Here is a 21,672-nt window from a genome sequence, read left to right as displayed (position 1 = left end):
CTGGGCATGGAGCAAATGATTCAATCTGGAAATCTCCCAGCCATTCCTTCTAGTTGTGGTGTTGCAATGACAGTTTTCACAAGTAGGAAATGAAACTGGATATGTGTTTCAAAGTGTTTTAATTGTTTTCTGAGAAAGCGAATTTGTTTCCTTTTTTCGGACTAATCTCTTGGTCAACACAAGCCTGCTCCATTCTCCCAGCATGCACAAAACAATTAGACTCTGAGCTTGCAGGGCTTTTCTCTGCATGCTGCAAAGATCCCATTTTCTCTGAGCTTGCCCCCAGGGGAAGATTGGTGTGTGTGTTGCAGCTTTTTTGGGGGGTGGGGGGCGGTTGAACAAAAGCTGACAGGTTTCCTTTCGTCTGTAGTGCTTTTAAGGCTCTACTGGGCCGTGCCTGGGCTGGGAACAGATTTCGTAGCCTCCTGCAGAGAAAAGAATGAGGTGTGACAGAGACAATCAAACAAAAGCATGACAATGACTTCATTACACCAGAGGAAAGGAGAAAACCGAGGGATGGATGTGTAGTAATGGGCGTGATTGCTTATTTTGATCCTTTCTTGTACAACAAAGCCACTCGGAGGGTAAAAACTCCCTGAAGCAAGACCCAGCCAATAAAATAAAACAGCAGCAACATAAGCAATAAAACAGTGAGGTTAGAAACCAGCAATATGCAAACTTACACTGATGGGATGAAAGTGACACCACAATAATATTAATTTAGATATGGAGACAAGTGACAACCCATATTGCGAAGAATTGAAAAGACTGCAGATTCAAGGTCACTGTAAAGGCCGGCCATCAGAAGGTGTAAGTGTCACTGGACGGTTGTACGGTTTTCTGGTATCCATTGTTGAGAGATAAGAGCCCATGACGGGAGATCTGAACTCTCTCCTGGATGTTCAGAGAAGACCTCATTCTCAGGTAGCCTACTGAGAGACATCAAAGAGCCATCAAGCTTCCTTTCCCATCGGCAAAGGAGAGTCCACAATACTCTTCTCTGATGATGAATCAAGGTACTAAAAAAAAAAAAGTCTCCTGTGACTGTTTCTTATTTTAGCTCTAAACTAAGTGTAAGGTACTGGATCATTTGTGCAAACATACAGAAATGAACTCAGTGCGGTTTTAACCTCATTCAAGCTGTAGCGTTTCAACAGCCATCATTATTTCCATATCCTGTCTCCACGGCTCTAACCACCACAGGCAGGCTTTCTCTCCTGGTGCTCGGTCGTTTTCTTTGCCTGTCTCTCTGTCTCTCTTTCTCTCTCTTGTTTTTTTTTGTTTTTTTTTTGAGGAGTCTGATTATCAGATTAATCATCCTAAGAACGCCAGGACCTCGTGACACAATCTACTGACTTAATATCCGATTTGATTTACGAGTTAATTAAGATCAGCCGTGACTTCATATCTGGGGTATGTTTCTCTGTGGGCTTCTCCCCTCACACTTTTCCAATTAAATTAGTGCCTGCCTCTCTCTCTCTCTCTCTCTCTCTCTCTCTCTCTCACACACACACACACAAATGCATGCACACATTGGAGCGACCGAGACAAAAAAGAAAAAGCAAAGCTATAAAGAAGATTGACAGCTTTAATGAAACTCTAATTACATGTACTTGGTCACAATGTCTGAGTAAATAGATCACAGGAGCATTTATCTTTTTTCGAACACTAATCTAAGTCTCGTTCACTTTTGTGGGTGAATTAGAACAGATCGTGATACTAGCAGATACTTCACACCAAACAGGATTTTGGCTTAAGCCCTCAGGAACCTGGTGTGATATATACCTCACAAACGTTTAACAGGCCAGATGAAAATGTATGATCCCAATTTAGCTGAGTTCTGTGTGTGATTATATATGTTGCACTGGGTTCCTAAGGGTTTAATTAACGAAATCTAAATGTAATTTCTCCTCTGAGGAAAGGTGACTGTAGTATACAGTGGTTAAATCCCAGAAAGAAGGAAAATAAGTGTAGGACAGCAAAGTCAATCAGGTCACAAACCACGGAGAAAATGTGGCAAAGAAAAATATGTGGGGTCTAAAACCTTGAGAAATTAAGGGGAAAACTTCCTAACTACAGGGAAATGTTACAGTTTTAAACTGTCATGAGGGTCTGGACACATATTTAGGTTTAAACTTGGGCAGCTACTTTTCTACAAGAACATTGAAAGGAGTTGAGGCGGACATGACTGTGTTGACCTGAATGATTTCATTCATGTGTAAAAGAAGGTGTTTGTCTTTCTCGAAATGTTTATACAGCACTCCATCGCCAGCCACTGCTAGAAAAAACCACAGCCAGCACGAATGTGTCCTTCTAAGCAACCAAAGGGCTATCGAAAGCAGCTCATTTAATGGAAGGAGGAAGTTGCACTTTGTTTTTCTGACTGAAATGCAAAGTTGTACCTTTGGCCTTCAATACAGGTCTCATAAGTATAAACAGGAGCAACTTGAAATCACGGTTGACCGTGCTTATATTTAATCGCATTTGAGTGGTAGAGCCCCCAGCCTTTGTAGTGGTTTGTGCACATATATCTCCTGAAGCACAGACTAAATCTTCTAACAGGATCACAGGAAATCCGAAATGCTGCATGCCAAATTTTGCAAGTACACAGGGCTTGGGATAATAGATGCAGTGCTAAGTACGAGATAAAAACATAAACTGTTGCCACCCCAAGAACAGGATGCACTGCAAATAAGAGAAACTCGTACTCTTGGATGCAGGGGATCCTGTTTCAATCAGTTGCAGAATTCTGATGTCTGCACTCAGCAAGAAATGACAACCAAGCCCTTACATTGCAGCAGTGTTATTTATTTATATATGTGTTTATTCATTTAAAATGTACAGATAAGTTATGATTTAGGAAGGTAAGAGACTTCTATATTTTTTTATTTTATATAGAGTCATCTTTTAATAATCTGTGCTTTGTCACTTGCTCAGACGTTGTGCCCATATTGCTAAGCAGGAGGAAATGTAAATGTCTCGAAGAGTAGGGGTTTCTATTGAAAAACATTTAGATGACATTCACTTTTAGTATTGTTGGCTAAGGAGGACTTTTGTCTTTTTAGGAGCCACTGCAGAAGTAAAGCCAACCATATTAAGAGTTGGTTTAGAGGGAGAATTTGTAAAATCCGCTTCACTCCCAACAATCCTGAGCAACATCTTTCTCTAATCTGCAAGGAGGCTTTAATTTACTTGGTATGTCTCAACAGCTAGGGCACAAGCTGTGACACATGATCCCCAGCAGTGTGAATACATCAGTGGAAGCAGTTGTGTAAAGAATTTGATCAGTACAAACAATGACTTGCAGTTGATGTGACTGCTGTGTATCTTCCACAGGTATAGTATAGTATAGTAAAGCCTATTGCTGTGTGGCACAACATTCTCTTCGGCTCATCTGCTCATCCACCTATCTGTTTATATTTCTGCCTATCCACATGATTTCACTTTTCATTAATCTGCCTATTTATATGATCTAATTAAGGATACCTATTTTTATGTATTCCCATGAAACTATATATATATATATATATATATATATATATATATATAGTATGTCAGCCTGTATATTTATTTACATTTGGTTGTTGTTACTTTTGGCGTATTCACATCTTCTTTTAAACAAAACCTACAAATTGGAAAAGAACCTACCCTAAAATTAAGTTTGTTGTAAGCCTAAGATGTATGTTGTCACCATCTTTCCCTGGTGATGCTGTGTCTGTTGTGCTTATTGTTGAAATGCAAAGGGCAACAGTTGAAAAGGAACAGTTGAGTTGCACAGGCTGGCTACTGAGCAGGCCTCATTTAATCTGAATCTCCAAACCCAGTCGCTTGGCCATCTGTCACTGTTTTTTCCCAGGATTACCGAAGCACGCCGGCTTACTGGAACATCCGGCATTTAAAGGGATGTCAGTCCTCTCTTTCCCCCCTGCAATGAGGCAAGGATTAATCAAAGCATTGCAGTACATCTTGCCTCACCTTTAACTGTAATCCACCATCTCATTTTGTGGGCAAAATTCTCACTCCAAATCTATCCAACATGGAAATAAACTGCTTTTGTTTTTGGGAATGTGGCAGAGGGAGATGGAATTTGAAAGGAAGAAAAATACAACCCCAAAAAATGGAAAGGGTTTAACCACAGATTCAGTCCCTTATATAAGACTGATATCCTATGAGAAAGGGCACTGGAAGAAACTACACAAGCTATGTCTAGTACTTAAAGGATTACCTGGCCTAAGAGAATATTCATCAAAACTATGCTGCATTTGTGCTTATATTTTAAGGAGAGGAGAAAAGGTTCAATGCTGATGCTCTTCTCCCTCTCTGCATAGTTTCGCAAAAAACAAGCATTCTTGCATGCACAGTGTTTTCTTTTCATTCATTCCTTTATTTTAGGGCCACTTTTGTAGTCCTCACTCCTATCACAAGCCACAAGTTTTAATAGTGCGCTAATTCGTTTGCAAGCCAGGTCCGATGATCTTAGCATCCTGTGCATGCTCTGATTGAGCTAATAAAGGTGTGTCCAATTCCTGTTCTGTGTCATTCCTCCAGGGGGTTTATGTAACTGGGTGTGCCGCATGACACACTTACGAGGTTATGCAATTGTTAGTAAAGTGATGTTGCAATTGGGTTCAGCACCCTGCTGCATCCAGTTCCTTGTGCAGAGTGCTGGGATGCTAGCCAGGGGAGATTTGTAGCAGGAGAAGATGTCAGCGTTGCTTTGACTGTGCTGAGTGGCCCAGACTGCTTAGGTCAGCGTGTAGAGTTCTGGGTTGGTGTGCATTGAAGCCTTGGCTGAATTAGACTTCAGTTATTCCAAACGCCAGGCCCAGTCTGTCACTGTAGAAATCTGAGTTTGAACGTGTTCTCGCTCTGCTGAATCTGTAGAAAGGGCCTGGCAGCTGTTTGGGGCACTGGAGCATGCATGAAAGCAGTAGCTAGAAAGTGTGGCTTTTAACCCTGCCAGAGTCTACCAGCCTAAACAGCCAACCCAATTGAAGGTGATTCTTTAGCACTCGACCTGTTTGAAAATGTGTCCAATTCTGTGGATGAAGTTGTATTCATGGTTCAGGACAGGAACAGATCAATCTACCACGTATCATAGGATTAATATGAGGGAATCGTTCCAGTGTGACTTTTTTCTCCGCGAATATATACAGTATCCGTGTGATCTTTGATAAAGTACTGCTCACTGGCGGAACTAAAAGCCTACAAAAGCCTGCTGAAAAGGATTTAATCTATAACTTAAAGTAGATGACAGCGACTAGATGATAACCGTGCTTCTTACTTTTCTGTGAATGCATCACTAGGCACTGACTTCATTACCGGAATGGCCCTGTAGACTTCTGGTGTTACTGTAATGGCATCTCACCAGCTCCTTATGCAAATGCTCCTGTTATACAACTGCAAATACCGTGAAGTGAATAAGACTCCCATTGTATAGCAGTACAATCCATTTCGGGTTTTCTCAAGCTGTGGGGCTCTTATACAGATTCTACTGCTGAAGCACTAGAGCAATGTGTTTAATTTCACTTTAACGCCCTGTCTCTGTCTCTGTAAATGTGCCCAGTAGAGTACCATGCTTGAAAAACGATGCCCAGAGCTGATTGTTTCCATTGCGGCACTACGTTTGATACAAGCAGTTGTATCAAAAAAACAAAAAAACGGAAATGGTTTTCCCTAGAAAGCCAATGGAAAATAAATTATCAAAGATCCCCGTACGTCGAGTATTTATATGCAGTTGGAAACTACTTCCGAAACATCATTAGACCTAGCAGGCTGAATTGACTCAACTGCCATCATTATTATTATTACTCAATTTCTTACAATATATCACATCATATATCATACAAGCATGCTAACACTGGGACAAAGAGCCCGCATCGGAAAGTAAAGGTGCTGCTCAGCTGAAGACGGGAACAGTAGGTTGGGGTTGTTGGGAACTAGACAAATCACTGCCAATGTCACAGTTACGGCACCAAACCTACAACATGAGGGACGGGGAAGGAGGAATGACTTCTATATAGTAAAATGCTGCTACACTTCCTGTGTTTTGATGACAAACCGCATTTATTCGCAGCTGCAGTGGTGGCTGGCTCCTGCTTTGCGCATGAGGTGTGGTGCTGCAGTACAAAGCGCCCCTCGGCTCTGATGCAGGGCCAGGGGAAGAACGGAAGTTAACCCTCGTGTGGCCCACAGCTCCTCCTAACACTGCACTATTACATCACTGATAGCATTACATCAAGTGTTATGGATGCTAAGTGTCACGTTCCGAGAGGAAATCGGTTGTTTTGTTTTTTCTGGCCAACAAGGCTGATGCAACTGTAATGTATTCGGATAACTGTGGTTGGAGCTTCACCCCCCACACTCCCTCCTCCTCCCATTCTGCTCAGATCCATTACAATCAGAGGGAAATAGGAGATCGATCACTTCATTGAGAAGAAGCCGGAGCCAAGAGAGGGTGAGGTAACTCCCCTCGGGATGTCTTGCTTCCATTATTGTGAATAGGGGAGAGCTGAGAATGAGGGCTCTATTTATAGGTTCATCCTGCAGGGCTGGTTTAACTGAGCTGTCACATCTGGTTTCCGGTAATTGCCTGGAGTGTTGTCGGCCTCCAGTTAGTTGTGGTGAGCTGGGAGGTCAAACTGGTTGACCCTTTGGGTGTTGCCTAGGCTGAGAAAAAAATTGTTGAAGAGTATTTTATAGGGTGAAGATGTTGTGATGGATTGATGTCCCTGGTTTATTAAACCAAACCAGGCAATTTTGGATGTGTTCTGTCTTATGACATTTCTACCAAGTGGAATGGTGCAGTCTTCACTTTGAAAGGTCAAGATGTGTGTGTGTCTGTGTGGGTGGGTGTTTCTTTTAGTTGTTGTTTTCTGGTCTAATAAGGGGTTTTTGGTTGACGAACAGCATTTTTTTTGTGCAGGTTGCAGTACCACAATTATGAAGATTGCTCCATAATGGAGAAGTAGTTCTTGCAACCATGGGTTACTGACATTTTGCTGCTGTTTTGAATTTTTAGAAGCTGCTTGTGACCTTTAGGTTCAGGGAAAAATAACCCAAAGAATTGCCTTGAGTCATAAACTAACATTTAATATGTATTAAAATGTCATAGTACTGGAGAAAAATAAAAAGTGTCTGGTAATTGGACAATAATTGAAAGATGTCAGTCTGCCGAAGGAAGATTGCCTAACAATTAGAAAATATTGGAAGCTACCTTCAGCTTTATTCTCAAAAATAGACATTTAAATCACAGACTTGGCAATTGAGACCTGATTTATGTTTTTGATGAAGTTAGAGAGTCAGACACCTTTGTGTCATTGAAGTATTAACCTCATGGCCTTCGTGTACTTGTAGATAATGACTTGTCATTTTTTCTGATGGAGTGCATTTCTAGCAACTGCAGTAGGTACGGCACAGTGCCTATAATAATGGCATGCCCTCTAGTGGCTAGAGAAAGACCCTCCATGGTGCAGTACTGCTCCTCCAGGAATATTCTGTTTCTTTCCTGTCTCCCCCCCACCCTTTTTTTTAAAGGGAAATACATGTTTTTGAACTAGAGTTTTAAAATATAACCACGGAAATAATAATAATGCACACTTCTTGAAAAGCCAACATGTTTATGTCAGGTTGTTCAAGCTAAATCTGTACTTCTGGCCTTTTCATAAAATACTGAAGTCATATCATAAAATTAAGCATTTGGTTTACTGAAGTAAATTCACTCTGATGAGGAGAGTTGAAAAATGTGCATTACATAATTTTAGGCTACATTCTTTAAAGCTGTGCTTTCGTGAATATAATGCAATTCCTCATAAGGGGAAAATAACATAATCAATAATTTGTGCATTAGCATGGAAAAACGTGGAACTAATTGATCTTGTTGTCATATTGGCTTCTCCAGCAGTTGTAGCAGGCTGCAGTGGTCAGTCTTTGTATTGCGGATGAAGCACTCTATGAACTCAGTGCCTCAGTGGTTCTCTGCAGTATGCTGGGCACTGTGGGATGTGGAAGTGCCACTAGGTGGGGTTTGACTGCAGAGGAATCTCATGTTCTGCTTACATAAGAAGAAGCACGCAGGCTGAGGACAAGAGCCAGGGGCACACTGCATGCACAGGGTGAGTGTAGAAAATCATGAGCAGGCTTTGTACTTTCCAACTACACAGACAACACCTTGGAGGGGGTGGGGACACAAACCTTATTTTTTTCAAATCCTCTGAGAGCCTGACTTTTTTTTTTCACTTGGATTCAGTATGGAGGAAAACTACACATATTTAGATTGTATTGTAGAGTGTATTTTAAAGTGGCTCAAACTTGGCCCACACATAAGTGAAAGCTTTCCAAACTCCGACCTGCATTCAAAAGAGAGAAGATTGGGCTCTGATGTGGGAAGGAGTGGTCCGCATATGGGGTTGAGGTTGGAGAAGGTTGGCTCCAGACCTGATCTCATCATTGCAAGCTTAACATCCCCCCCAACACCCCCGGGCAAATTTCCCTCAGCAACTTTATTGAACACAGGCACTGCGCTGAAGACTCCACAGGTATCCAATAGTGTATGTAAGTGAAAGCAGCTCCATAATCACTACCATTCCCTCATCCTCTAGAGACGAGGGGTTTGAGAAGGAATGTTGCTGGAGAAATGGGGAGTGGAGAGGAGAAAGGGGACCGCAGTTCTTTTAAAAAATATATATTATCTTTTTATCAGAGAAGATAGAAGTAACAAGCCTAAACTGGTGTCCCCTGGGTTTCTTGCTGCTGGTTTGAACTTTGCTCTGGATGTAAAAGCTATTATCACGTTTTTGCACCCCCTTCCTTACACCCAGTCACAGGGGGGTTAATGCAAATGTGCACGCTGGTCCAAGGCAGTTTGTGAAGTAAGATCTGCATTACTTTTTAGAACAGTGCCAACCCAAATGTCAAGCTTTGCCCACAGCACTTTCAAGTCAGATGCCCATACATTTCCAGCATTTTGACATTTCCTGGAACTGAAATCATTTATTTTTTTGTTTCTAATGGGGTGTGCGTGCAATGAGGAATTTCAGTCAATGAAATCACTCGGTAACAGCTGCTTACCTGAAGTTTATCAGACTTGTGTGGTGCTCGAGCAGAAGGAGAAAGGATGGCATATGTAAACAAGGAACTGTAATTTATGTTTCGGCAACCTCTGTTTGTATTGATTTGAGCTACTTTTTCTGGTTCTCTGTAAGCACCTACGTCATTGAACATTGAAGTCAAGATGTTGCGGCATAGCACTAATTCTTCCGTGAATTTTGCAAGCAGCTGAGTGAGACATGCCAAAGATTGCGGAGGGGAAACAGAGAGGGCCATCATGTAAATCTGCTTCTTTTTATTATTGTCATGTACGCAAAAAAATGCTTCTGTTGAATTTAAATGTAAAGTCCAAAATCTGGAGTGTTAAGCAACATTGGAAAAAAAGCAGAGGGAAGCGATGCACACTGGGAAGTGTAGGCACAACTTTTTTTAAGTGTATCTTCCAAAATAGGCAATGCTCGTATTCGTGTGGTGCTTCATCGGGTCAGTTTGAACATAGCCCAAGGTTTTCCTGGAATGCTGTCCTCCTACTACAAACTTCAGAGATGATAGCAGGCGAATACTAGAAAGGGATGAAGATGGGACGAAAGCATAAATAAAGGTGGCTGGAACATTCTCATTGTCTGACTGCGGGTTGGCTGGAAGCATAGCCATTGTCTGTTTTCTAGAGGGAAAGGTGCATTCACTATAACAAATAATAAAACAATAAAACAAGATTTTGCTTTCGCTGATTTGAAGTCAGACATGATGTATTCCTCTCTTTCTAAATATACTCCCCCCGGTTTCCCTGTGCATTATGCTCAGTCTCCGATTGCTGCATATAAGAGTCCTAATATGATTTAAAAGAAATTCAGTTAATCATTGTGTCTCCAGGCTTTCTGTCCAGCCCACGTGCAAAAGCCACTCCATTAGTCTACAGATAACTGTTTCAGACATTTTGATTTGTTAAAGTCAAAGATGCCTGGAGTCTTCACTGACTGCCTGCAGATTCAGCAGTGAAAATGTGTTGATGTTGAAATGCCGGATCAGCTGTCATATTTGGAAAGGGTAAGAAAAACAAAAGAGCTGATAGAATCAGCAGAATTGGGCAAAGAGGGAACTGAACGTTACTGCAAGCCCCTTGACACTGGAAGCATGAGATGGTGGCAGTGTTTCAAATAATAGTCTGTATCTTTTGCAAAGTGTTGTGCTGCCTCTTCCCAATTTTATTATTTTTATTTTGGGGGGTAGGGGGATTAGGTCAGGTGAAGGATTGGGGAGTTTTGTGACAAATCTAAAAAAATGTGAAGAGAGCATCCCCCCATACCCAACCCTATCCCATTAATGACCCTCACTTTTACACCCCCATCATCTCTCTCCCTGGTTAGTGTATTTTGTATTGTGTTAGGAGTTGCCATCATCATACTCCCCCAACAACAAAACACACACGAATACGCCAGCTTTTTTGTTTTTTGGGCCTCACATCATATGTTTTTTTTTAAAACGATGAAAATAAGCTTGCAGGGATAATGGTGCCAAATGCTTCCGGCATGACGTTATCCTTCAGCATTCCTCTAGCTCTCTCTGGAGCAGTGCTGACTGTTCTCTAACCTCGGCCATCTTAAAGGGGCCGCATCGCTGACAGAAACCAGCACTGACAGCCACGCAGGAATCCTTTCTGCTTTATCATTCTTAAGTTATTATTCAACCAAACTGGTTTGGCTGCCAGATTCCTGAGCTGGCCTGCACTGTACTGTTCGGCCTTTTTGTGTGCCGCTCTGTCTCCTTTGGTCATAGCTCTTGCACTGCTCTCACACCAGCACATGATACAAAATATGGTCAGGCTGCTTATGACTGAGCTAACACAGATGAAAAAAAATGAATGCTGTCGGACAATTTTAAATGACATGACTGCTTTGGGCCTAGCTTATGTGGACAACTAATTCTTAATAACTGAGCTGCGGTTGGAAGAAGCCCTTCTACCTGTTACCAAAGCTACACCAGGGAAGGCAGAGAGATGGAGTAAAACGGTTCTAAATGAGCTCGCCAGGGAATAAGGTCTTTAATCATTTCTTTTTGATTGACTCAACTGTACATGCATACGGTATAAAAGTTCTAGGGATTGTTTCTCCGGACTGTGAAATGCGAGATCTCCAGTTCAGCCCTTTAGAACAGAGTTGTTGCGATCGCTCTCCCAAAAAATCCCACTTGCGTTGCCGATTTGCTGAATCAAAGCAGTTTCAAATTGATTACATGGTATAAGAGCATCCTGTTGACCAATACCGACTCCTAACATTTGAGGAACCAAAACAAACACAAAAACGATTAAAAAACAAAAAACAAGCACGTTGAAGATGACCGGGGGCTTCCTTCTTTGTGGAGAAAGAGGAACAAATCCAGGTGATATTAAACTGAATCTACTTAACCTTGAGGTTAAGCACACCCCCCTCCTAAGACCATTCACACTGTTCAAGTGCTGGGGCTGTGCTTGGTTGTCTATGTGTGTCTATGGTTATTAATTCAGGAGTCAGGAAAAGGGTCATTTGGAGAGGGGCGGACAGTTTGGCCTAAAGGTCATACTTCTTCCTGGCTGTACTCGTCTTTTTGACTGCTTTGGCGCTGTGCTCTTGTCCTGTAGACTCCCATTTGTTTCAAGTAGTCTTGGGGCAGAGAAAGAATTTGGCATGTCGTTATATTGACCCCTTTGGCACAGCGTGTTTTTCACACAATGGTTGCAAGCACTCCAGAAAGGCTTTTGTCCCTTTCAAAGAAGATGAGTTTTCGCCCCACACTTCCTTGAATTCTCTGCCCTGCCCCTGCCTTCCCCACTCAGCTCTGACAAGCAGAGATTTGTTCATTTCGATTTCCTTCTTGGAAACTCTGCAGTTTACCAACTTCTTTAATATAAATTAATGTAATAAATGTATAAATAAAATACAGTACTTTTCTTTAAAGTTAAGCCTGAATTCTAATGACAAAAATGACTGCCTGTTATTGTGCTAGACGTGAGGCAGATCAGGAAATCCCCTTTTTTCTCCTGGGCAGGAGCTGACAGGTAGATTTCTGCCCAAGGAAACCAGTATCATCTAATGCCAGTGAATCTGGGACATTTGCCATTGCTGTTTGGCTTTCTGTGAATTGACAAAGTCCGGCACTGCCTGACTGTGTGGCTAATGGAGCCTGAAAAAAATGAATGAATTCATCCTCATAAACACTGTCCTAATGAGCCATAAGAGAAGGCAGGAGGGGAGAGGGGTGGTGAGGTGGGGAGCATCAACTCTCAAGCTTTGGGATAACGCCAAGAGAACAAACACAAAAATTGTCCTGAGGCCAGTGCCTTGTAAAGTGATCGTTTTTTGGGGGGGGGTTCTTTTTTCTTGGTTTGTTTTTTGTTTTTTCTCTCACCGCTGTTAACTGAAATAGAACTGCATATCCGGGATTGTAGCAGTGCATGTGTGTCATTCCTGCGCGATGTTGAGTGTTCCTTATGGTCCGGTTACTGCGGCAACACAACACAGTTATCATGCCAATCTCGGAACGGAGCGCAGAATCTCCCTGACAGCTGCACGGCGGGAGTCCGCAATGAGAAGCCCTGATTACCATCGTTCCCTCTCCTCGCTCTCCTCTTTCCCTCTTAACAAGATAACAAGAATAAACAAAATAGCTGACATGCATGGTGCGTGCCCTGTCCGGCACGACAGTGGCAGAATTAAGCAGAAACATCCCTGGTACTGCCTGACTTATTTCCTGCCCACCAGTACACTGTTCACTTTTATTCTTCATATGAATATGGCGTGTGAGTTGTCTTTTATTGTTCAGTGTTTTCTTCCTTCTTCCAAAAATGAAACTATTCCTGCTTGTTTCCTTTCCAGGTCAGTGGAATTTGTTGGCTCCAATTTTTCCAAAGCTGTTGATCTGTTATCATGGAAAGCAGAACTGAGTCCTACCTTTTCCATTAGGGCATGCATTTATCCATTCAGTCCAGAAAAAGGGACCCATATATGGAGTGTTTATTTCAAACTATCAGTGCAGGCAGCCCTTTAAAATGTCTGCAATCCTCAAATAACTTTGGCCAACCAAATCCAATAACTTACCTACCCATGACGATGAGAGGAAATCTATTTCACAATTTTTTTATCCCAAATAAGTCATTTTGATTTGAATGATCATTGATTACACACTCACTGAACACTGAATAACCCAGCCATCACATGTACTTCTTATATGTAAAGACTGTGAGGAAACTGAGCGAATTGGATCTCTGGAAATGTCTGTGTATTTAAACCCCAATCAGATATGTTTTATGAATTGGAGGAAACTTCGAAGGATGAGATCAAACCGACTTTGAACACTTTTGGCATTGGTCATCTGAAATTGTTTTAACTCCTCGTGGTAAATACTTCTTGACTGACTCTGCAGTCCAGCTAGAGTATTGCAGTTGTGCTTGAGAGTAACACAGTGTTGCAAAGTGGGTTGTGTACTGCAGTTGCGTGGCATGACCTGTGTGTGTCAATGCCCTGTAGTGGGTGACTTTCTCAGTACTGCACTTTGCCTCTCCTTTCCCATTCAGCACTCCTTCCAAGATCAAAAGAACAGCACAATATGCTGGACTGAATCTCTGTGGACTTTTTTTTCTGAAAGCAAGATTCTTATGAATATAGCCCTAAAGAACGTAAATATATTAGTTGCGTTGTGTTCCAAGGATCTGTGAATGGCATACAAGATAGAGCTAGTACCCTAGACTGCCTGACCTTGGATGATGCCTTGGATACCCCTTGCTCATTTTCAATAGAGGTGTCACTCTGTGTTGGGAATGCTGCAAACCGAAAAGGTTTGCTCTGCTCGAGCCCTCTCCTGCTCTTCAGTGGGAATCTTCCCAGCTCCTCTCTCACTGACGTCCCCTGTGACGCAGCCCAGCACTTATTTCCTGATAAAGAGTTGAAATTTTCCATCCAGACGCAGCTACTTTCAAGGCCTGTTTAAGAATGTAGACTTTGTCATCGTTTCAACTATTCCCGTTAGCACACTACCCAACTCCCCTTCCCCACCCTCCTGCACACACACACACACACACACACACACACACACACATCCCCCCCCGAAGACCTCTCTTCCCTATCCACTGAGCTCGTGCATTCCTCACTGAATTGCTGTACAGCGTATAAATAAACTGTCAGCCTCTTTCCTCTTGAAATTGCCTGAATCCCACCCCCCCCTCCTTTCTCTCTCTGAGAGCAAAATTTTTGTATGCCTTGTTTACTGTTGCTGTCCTATTGTCCACATCCAGTAGTAGAGGAAATGCCTGTATTACAAAGGTTTACGTTCCATTTTGGTGGAAACCCTGACGTCAACAAGAAAATGGATTTTAATGTTTTTTTTTGTGTCTGTATACAGTCCTGCTGAGTTAAGGTGTGGTACTGTTTTTCCACAAAGGTATTTAAACACCCCCGCCCCCCTCCTTATAATTCAGGAATGTTGGGCAAATATGAAGAATTTTAGTTTTTAATTCAACAGTAACCAATAGTACCCCTATATAAACCAACATGCATTTTTCTTCCTCCTTGCATGAATGTTAGAACACAGAATGTACTGTTGAAGGTTTCTTTTCCTTTTTTTTTTCCTTTTCAATTAAGGTAGCTTCTTTTTGAATCCTCCTTACTGCTGTTAGGTTGGAAGTCGAGCTTTCTTCATGTTACTTTTTGTTCCTCTGTTTTTGTGCCTTAGTTCTTTCAATTGTTGTCTCCTTTAATGCCCCGAGGGTGTAGTGTGAAGACTGCACAAGGCACTGTTATGACGAAGCAGAATGGTTTGACATTTTAACACCAGACTAAAGTGTGCACCTTGTTATGAATGCCTATGTTGCTTTGAACTTGGAGTGTACTGGCAAGTTTAGCTCTGCTGCATAATCTCTACTCTGGACTATATAACTATATGTCTTGGCAGAGAAGACATATGTGGGCAAAATGAACCCATGTTTAAAATGTGCAAATCATTGCTTCACATCCTTGTGTAGCCCTAGCGATGCTGAAAGTCTATTTGACATCATTTCACCCATGTAAATCCTGGTGCTCTGCTAGTGTCACATTTGGGGGTGACACTTCAGATTGAGTTACAAATTGAGAACAGTAATGCTTTAGAATTTGAAACATTTGAAAACAGTTTTGTAGGTAGTGTTGGGCCACTTAAGATTAATTGCAGGTAATTCAAACATCTTAACATTGTCCCCATACATTAATGCTTTGTGAATGTCTAATTCTGTAGTAATAGGTTGGTTTATTAATCATTAATAAAGTGTCCATTGCAGTCCCTGAACTGGGTTACCAATTTGGATGCAAAGGCAGCAAAGTAATCTCTGATTTTGTTTTTTGTTTTTGTATAATGATAATGATTTCACTCTCCCTATCAAAGGGAGGACAAACGTGTCTAATGAAGCTACTGGCTTCCTTCTGTGGCAACAGGGTGAGTTTGCTCATCGTGTTGAAATGTGTACAGGATGAGAGTGATTCATGCAGGATTCTAAACAGTACAGGACAGGTTTGGCAGCAATTTCCTTGAGATAGAGGAGGGGAGGGGGGCTCGGGGGGGGGGCACCCTTGACAAAGATAAGGGAGTTTGAGCGTGCCTTTAGGATGAAGAAATTGCACAATGGGAAGGCACATCTGACTTCCCCTCAGGGGAGACCCTGAAGGGTAGGGAGATGGGGAGGCGGAAACTGTATGCTGAAAATAATTCACCTCCCCAATACTAACAAAACTGGAGCCCCATCCTCTATGCTTTAGTATCTTATCTGATTAAACAATATGAGTTTTGGTGTTTTTTTGTTTATTTAAAAATGAAATTAGTTACAAAATTACATTCGTTTTAGTGAATATTGGTTTGTTTTTTTGATTTGGAGCTTTCGCCCCCTGGCAGGAAATATTTTGTGTCAGAAGTGAAAATGACCCTGTCTCTGTTGGTTTTCATTCAACATTGACCTCATATCATTGCCATGTGTGGATGATTTTCTTATTTTGTTTAATTTTATAGTGATATTGATGCCATTATGATATGTACATTGTATTGTAGAGTCTGAAGAACCATGTAAGTCACCATGGATAAAGGAGAAATGATATAATAGTAGCAATGATAAGAAGGCTATTAGCAGTCACTTGGGCTAAGTTGGGCCTAGACCCTATTAAATACTTTAAGAACAGCTGTCTTGTGGTGTTCGTCTGTCGTGCCCAATACCTTTCGGTAATAAAGTGTAGGTGCCACATGTTCCAAATCCAGCCACCGCAGCTGTTACTTTGAAATTGGACCTGGTTGACGGTTTTGCAAAATGGAATTGCACCGTACTGGAGCTTCCACCCATTAGTCAACAATGGGCATTTCCCACTATAGGCAAGGAGAGGAGTGCGTTGTGTAGGTATTGCAAAACACCAAGAGTCCAGCATGGAGATTGAAATCCAGAAATGCAGTTTAATGAAAAATGATTTCTTAATTATTTTTAAGCAGCTCAAGTTTGGGCAATCCTCCACAGCACTGCACACCCACACACACTAAACACTTGCATCACACAGCTTGCAATACATCCCTGCACAGGACACAGACTCACAACTAGACAACTAAGCTCCCCCTGTATGGCCAGATACATTATTGCTGCTCCTATTCATCCTCATTGAAATACATTGAAACATAAAAATATAAAAAAAGTGGAACTTTTCTTTTTTTAATCCAAAATTCATAGGATTTTCTCTCAAGGTAATTAATTTTTCTAAGATAAGCATTTGGTACACAGGGCAGCTATTCAGACCTTGGAATTCATTATTTGAATTATTTATTTCAGCATTTAACTAGAAACAAATGGAGACATTAGAATATTTTTAAACTCATTGTGTCTTGTATTTGGATATGTCTCCAATTTAGCAGTGTAAATTTGACTTATTGAAGCATCTGGGTTGTTAGGATCTTGTAAAAGAAAAGAGGAAAAAAAATCTGAGTTTTTGTTTTGAAACTGTAGAAACCACATACCTGATATAAGGTCAGTGTTAGCACCTTATGTAATAAATACATTACGTCATGTAAGTCTACTAATCCTTTTTAGCATGCTTTAACTGGTAGTCAACCATTATTTATTCAGTCGATACATAGAATGAGCCTAAATCATGTTCTGTCAACTACAATGTAGTAGAATACAGATTGTGGATGTGAGAAGACTATGATAATCCACACTGACATCTCTGGGAATTAGAATGTCCTCTAAATAGGGTTATAATTTCATTTTATTTTACTTATTTTTAAAATTTTGTACATTCACTCAGTACATGTACATGCCACTGTTTAGGATATTCTTCAGTTCTTAGTTAATTTGCTCATCTCAGCTTATTGTTGTATCTTACTGTCCTGTCACACAGTTTAGATTTTTTGCGGAGCTAATGGCTGGATTCTGTTTTTGAGTGTAGTTACCGTAGTTACTGTTGTGTTCTCAAACTGCGATGGAAATTGAGATCCCAAATGACTATAAATAATCCACTCCAGCTCTACTTGCCTTGGTTATTAAAACTTTCCTAAAGATAGCCAAGGTGTCAAGTGCATTGCTTTTGTCATCTTTATTGGAGTTATTAGCTGCTGCTGCCAGTCCTTGTATTTACTTTAGTGTAGAACTGGCTGGTGGGACATCAGGAAAAATGACAGGTCAAGTAGGAATGGCAATGGGAAAGGGCAAAGATATACACAGTAGCCTTTTTTTTGCTGCTAAAGGCGTGGCACATTTGTGACACATTTTTGTAGCCTTTGTCACCGAGATATGATGGGAAATGTGCATTAAAGAGATAGCGGAAAGCTGCATGCCATTACTATCAACGTCTGTACCAAAAGTCTAATGTCTCCTTGTAAAATTCAAATTCCCATTGTTTGAAAGCAGCCTGTTCTGCTTTTCACTGAACCCACACAACCTCCCCACGGCCACCGAGGTGCATTCCCCGTATGACTCGGCCGATACATCTGTGTGTGTTTACAATCCGTAATGCACTGGTGCTCCCCCCTTCCTTGGCAGTACACAAAGCTCATAGTTGTGCCCTACTGGGATTATAGAGCTAATAACTCTCATAATGCTGTCTTTGATACGACGCCCCCAGAATGCAGCTTGCTGTGCTGATACACTGAGTATAAAGCTACCACACACTCTGTTAAAGGGTTCTCTGTTACAGCCCCTATCTGTGACACCGGCCCATCCACCCTTTCCCTGCTGTTTTAACCCTGCTTGCGATGTGACGCGGCCGCATGCCTCATCCCCATTAAAAGGATCTTTGTTCCGCGCAGCAGCCCGACAGAAACAACTTTGAGAGTTGTCTTTATTTAGGTAGGCCTGCATTTCGCAGCCATTCATCACCGTCATCACCACTAAGAGATGCAGACATTATTTTATTTATATTTTTTGAATTCCTTGAAACCTAATGAAGACCTCAGCTGGTACCAGGCAAACACTAGAACAAAACCGTTTTGAATTTTAATATGGTGTTTTACAAATCCCTCAACAACTGCTACTGGTTTGACAGTCTCCAAACAGTCAATCGCTTGTGGGCCTCCGTCCAGCACAGGAGTGGCCTGCAGCACTGGCAGGGTTAACCCCCAGTCGCCATGTGTGTTGGTTGCTCAGGCTCGATTGGGCTACATCATTCTCTCAATTTAGTAACAATGTTGTCACAGAGCCTGTTTTTCCCAAATCTATAATTACAACACACTGTTCACAGGCCATGATTCAGTCACTGGCTTGGTTACACTGGAGTTTGACCACAGACTGCTGTGGAAAATAAAAAAAGAGGGAGAAAAAAAATTAAAAGCAAAATAATTATTTCAGGGAATGGAGCAATTAACTCGGAAAGGCAACCGTGGAGAAGAAGAGATGATATGAATTGCTTCGACAAGGACTTTTATGAATATAATTGATTCTAGAAGTGTTTGGGGCTGGGGTAACCAATTTGAAAATAGCAACTGGTACTTTAGGCACTGGACTAATAAACTGATAGAACACACAAAATAAAATAACACATTTTAAACAGCACAGCAACTGACGTTATAGTATTTTGCACTCATCTCTTTCTCTATTTTCCCTTGTTTACCATTGGTTTGCCTTCAGCATGACAAAATACAAACTTGCAGAAAGATCCGACTTTCAGAGTTCCTCTCTCAGTCCAGTGAAGAAAAGGACAAGGATTATATAAATAGGTGCTGCTTCCAAAGTGGAAATGATTTGTTTGAGCTTTTTTCAGTGAGCTGAATCAGTCGTACCGTGGGGTTTATGCATTATTAAATGACCCTACAACAGTCGGCTGCATAAGTATTATCACGCTGTCTCGGTTGAAGGTTTATTTTTATGAGGAATACTCCTCTTTATGTCCGCACATGACTAGAATTTGGCGACGTGAAACTTGAACATATTTGGCTTGTTTAACATCAGAGGAGCCTGGGTAATGTGTGGTTTTTGAGATGTCCTTTTGCAGCTGTAATCTTTTCCCCTTTCAGGACCAGATTAGTACAGTGATTCATAACACAACATTCACAAAGAAACTGTAAAACAGTTATAAAAAAAGAACTAGAAGAGTATGTAATGTGACCTAGATGTAACATTGTACTGTGTGGCAGTGGTTTCAAGAAATCTAGTAAGGTGGACTTGTTCAACTGGTTCCCTTGATTGAAGTTCATGTCATTCTTTTTCGGTCTGTAGAATATGTAGCAAATGACTGGAGAGATCATTGTGAATTGAGGTGGCTAATTTGGCTGTCAGCCACTGATTGAATGTTCTCCTGTATGCGTTCAGTGTTTGTTATTAGTATATTGAATAACAAACTGCAAGACACAATAAATAAGAGAAACACAGTGTAGCAGGGCTCTCAAAGAGCTTTGGAGTCTTTGCAGCTGACAGCTCCTACTGTGCACAACCACCTTTTTATAAATTGATTATTCATTTATTTATTTATTTGTATGGACAGAGATCTCTTAGAGTGTATTGTTTTGTGATGTGGAGTTTGTGGGTTGTTGGTGAATTGGAAACCCCACAGAAGATAAAAAAAAGAAAAAAGAAAGAAAAAAGAACCCAAAATAAATGGTTGGACTAGGGTGTCACATTGGGGAATTTTCAGATTACAGTACTTGTGTGTAAAGCGATGGGTCATGGCCAGGCATTGATCACCATTATCTTGTCCCCCTCATCTCTGATAAGCAGCACGTAAATTAAACACTTTATTAAAAATCCCTTTTTTGTAGGAAGACAGTTTTATGGAAGTGTGGCTGTGTTGATATATTAAGGCCATGTGTTGGGAGCTACAGCTGTGCCAGGGCAGAGAGTGCAGTGGTAGTGGCTGTGGTTTTGACTCAGGGTGTCCGTGCCATAACTATGTGTGTTCTGTTTTATTGTGCGGGTTGGGAATATTATCGTTACAGTGCCAGCACTCATTGTATGTGGCATTTGGATGATCTAAACAGCTTGGAAATACCAGGGAGAAGAGGATAATCCTTGATAAATAATTATGTATTATGAAGTCAAAAAGATTCATACAAGGTGTAAAGATCTTGAATGTGATCTAGTTTTTGATTACCCTAAAATAATGGTCCAGGTTGCAACATGTGTCAAATGCTGGTTTGGTGTAGTGATATATTTCTATAGTGATACAAAAATGATATGTTGTCTGTTTTATTATTGTGTGAGTGTAGTTTGTGCCCTGTTTTCAAGCTTTTGTTTAATATGTCTTGACTGCAAGGGTGAGGTATGAGGTATTTCCCATGAAATATGCTCTGTCAAAGTACTTCTCATTATGCGATTCTGTCTTTCTTCTTCCTGTAACCCTGAACTGCAGCTCTGAGCTGAGGGGATAGGGGTACAAGTGGCCGGCTATGGCACATTTTCTACTGGCATCAAATGACACCCCTAGCCGGGCGACTACATCAGCCCCCAGGCATCCCAGCTGCCAGTCCTGCATGTGTTGCATCACTGATGTAATTACATATTAATTGCGTGTTACTGATACCTTGACAACGAGAGCTGTCAACACACGTTCGCGGCCTTCCCCTCCTCTCTCCACCTTGCCTCGGCCAACTGTGCACCCCCGCCCCCACGGCAATTGCAGCAGCCCCCATTTGAGCAGTGACGTTTTTTTCTGCTGATATCATGGCAGTTCAATTCCCGGTGGCAGGTGCTAAAATCCCCCCACCCTCGCCCCACCAAAGCCTCTCCCAAGGGTCTTCTAACTAGACCCTCAATATCCTCTGAGCCCCCAGTCCCTTCCACTCAGAAAGATTAAGCCATGATTTTTCCACTGCATTTCAGACTTCTGGATTAATCTTGCTTTGTCTGCTATACTAATAAAACCCTCTGCGATATACATTTTCTTATCAAGGCCGACCAATATATCAATTTTAACCACGTACTGCAGTCTGTTCTCACAATGTATTGCAAAGCACTGACACCATGATCATGCAGTTGGTGACTTGAATATGGCATGATTGTATATTACAAAAAGAAAATGACAGGTAAACACAAACAATCCTTGCATATCAGTTTAAACCCTTTTAGTTTAGTCATGCACGGCATGCAATTGTAGTCTTAATTCCCTATACAGGGATGTAACACAAGTTTTAATTATTTGAAGCTCATAACAAGTTTTACAA

The 21,672-nt window shown here is 41.4% G+C and overlaps 1 protein-coding gene and 1 long non-coding RNA gene across 2 annotated transcripts in view; one reads left to right on the top strand and one right to left on the bottom strand.

The window, feature by feature from the left end:
• dusp8a (dual specificity phosphatase 8a) overlaps window positions 1–21,672 on the top strand; it is an 87,735-nt gene that overhangs the window by 43,686 nt on the left and 22,377 nt on the right. The window lies entirely within an intron of this gene.
• Window positions 103–1,231, bottom strand: LOC136748867 (uncharacterized). The gene is made up of 2 exons (XR_010816638.1): window positions 684–1,231; window positions 103–425 (listed from the first exon to the last, which is right to left on the bottom strand). It is a non-coding gene; the product is annotated as an uncharacterized LOC136748867 (long non-coding RNA).

The sequence above is a fragment of the Amia ocellicauda genome, chromosome 4 (assembly GCF_036373705.1).
Source record: "Amia ocellicauda isolate fAmiCal2 chromosome 4, fAmiCal2.hap1, whole genome shotgun sequence".
In the NCBI taxonomy this organism is placed as follows: Eukaryota; Metazoa; Chordata; class Actinopteri; order Amiiformes; family Amiidae; genus Amia; species Amia ocellicauda.
The sequence above is the reverse complement of the archived record's forward strand: the minus strand, read 5'-3'. Positions and strand labels throughout refer to the sequence as shown.